Genomic DNA, 2,500 nt, shown 5'->3' on the forward strand with positions numbered 1-2,500 from the left:
CCAACTGGGCAAAATTGCTCACATCATCCCACATTAGGGGAAGTGCATGTGCCAAAAGCTCCTCAATAAGGCGAGGATAAGTTGTATCTATAAGCAAAAAACAACATCAAAAGGTAGAGTTCAATAGAAAATCTAATGAAACTGATGTGAGTTGGGAAGCATCTGTGAAGGTGCATGTTGGATGGGGACATCATACACTCGAGTCTCACTTGTCACTTTACTAAGCAATTTAATAATTTTTCAAAAATATATATTTTACAAGTTTCGAATTTTTCTTTTTAAATTACTAAAAGCAGCAGTAGCAAGTAGACACAATGGCTAATGGGTATCGAACATAGCACCGATAATACATGTAGCATCAATCAACAAACTGGTGACACCCTTTTTTTTACAATGTGTTAAAGTGCTACTGGGACAAAGAATCAATTCTACTTTTTCTTTCTAGTTGAAAACTATGTAAGTGAACCACTAACTGACCAAAGTTTTAAGCTTTCATTTAAAAAAGACACCCATTTATTTTGACTGAAAATTTACCAAGTAATGACCAGCCATTATTAACTTTAAAATCTTGAGAGAGCCTGAATAAGGATAAGATGACATCAAAGTCAAAAAGGCAATGCGTGTGCACAAGCCTAAATTAATATGCAGCACTGGAATTTCGAACTTTCACGCTGCAATTTTAATCTAGTGAGTCTTTGATGTCATCTTATCCTCGATCCAACCCTCTAAGGTCAAATCGGTCAGTCTTGAACCTAAACTTTTACTCAAAGAAAACAGAATTTGGATAAATTTTGAAGCTCAATATTTTGCTAGCCAGGTGTCAAGCAATCATGCTTTTAAACTCTGAAGGAAAAAGGAAAGTCAAGACTCAAAATGGTCATGTGAGGTGCCGAACTAAAGATGCTATTAAAACACCTCCAAGTTAATATGCCTAAATTATATAATTTGTAGTTTATGTATGCTATAGATGTTAAACCTTAAATGGTGAATTACCATAGCTGAAAACCTTCCATTTTTATAATTTAATTACCTCCTAATGGGATCTTGGCCCTCCCATCACTGAAAGGGCACACTCGGTGCCAGTGGAATGACCTAGTGCCATTGTTAGTGGTATCTTCTTGGCTTTTATGCCATGCTCATAATGCACGGCCATAGCCATGCATCCCAATAACATGAGACTAGATACAAAATTCTCTTTGAAGAAGGCTTCTTGAATCTTGATAAGGTCTTTAAGAGCCTCTCCCTGGTCGATGCCTCCTACAAAGATGTTAACAGCACAATCAACACAATGCCATGATCAAAAGTAAAAGGCCGTATAGAGATATTTTTATTGAATGTACACTCAATATTGTCAGGATTGCAATTCACACAAAAAGTGAAAAACACTACAAACATTACATGTACAATCTTGTCACCAACCAAAATAAAGTAATATTAACTGAATGCAAAAATGGCCGCCAACAAATTATTCTCATTGTTTGTTTGTTAAACAACAATGATATGTTGATATGGTATATTAAACACAGAAACTGAGACTGAAATTAATCTGTTTATGTGGAAAAAGATAATAAGGGGCCAATTTCTGGTGACTGAATCCTGTCAAAACTAATGAACAGCAACTGTCACGTCCTAATTTAGAACCATAAAGGGACTAAAAGAAGAGTGTTTATTTGTTGTCACTTGAGCCACTGCCCTGTTCATGGTCTTGCATTTTGCAACAAGTTTCCCATTCTGGGATAGCTATAAATCTACACTGTTCAGAAGCAACAGCTTCGCAATGAGTGGTTCAGTGTCTTCTTTGTAGTTAAAAGTGTCTTCTTGTAGGAATCCAGATACCACTTTTGGAAAGGCAGTAACTGAACACACTACCGTCCTTTTCAAGGTTGAGGCTTACTGTCATGTCAACGTAACAGATTTTGATTAGCATGGAGTGGTTACTATTGAGGCACTCTGCAATTTTTGATCCTGGAGGCGAGGATATTTTTTTCTCGCAGTCTTTGTTGCTACATGTCAAAAATGGGCTTACTGCCACATTAAGAATTTCAGGGCAGCAAATCCAATTTTGTATTTCCTGCTGCTTAACTTTGGTCAAATCTTGTTTTTCGGCTGCAGACACTGTGGTTGATTTAGTGGTTGTGAGGCACTTCCCATAAAAGTGGCGCAGTTTACATTCTGTGAATGTGAAGAAGTTTCCTTCTTCGACAGCAGTAATGTGTTCACCCCATATAGACAGCGGGATAGACCCACTGATATCTGTAAGCGTTGCGTCAAGGACGAATTGGGTGGTTTTTTCTGAGGGGATGTGCGCTTTTCCTTTCCACTTAATACTGCCACGTACATTAAAGTTCCCTGTAGTGGACTTCACGAGAGAGCTAACCATGGTCACTTCGAAAGGGTCTTGTACCTCATACTGGAAGGTGATAGTATGGCTGGGTAGATCTTGACTTCCTGCACCCTTATTAAAGAAGATTGTTCCTGATGCAGTCACAGATAGATTGGA

The sequence above is a fragment of the Montipora foliosa genome, unplaced genomic scaffold, assembly GCF_036669935.1.
Source record: "Montipora foliosa isolate CH-2021 unplaced genomic scaffold, ASM3666993v2 scaffold_422, whole genome shotgun sequence".
In the NCBI taxonomy this organism is placed as follows: Eukaryota; Metazoa; Cnidaria; class Anthozoa; order Scleractinia; family Acroporidae; genus Montipora; species Montipora foliosa.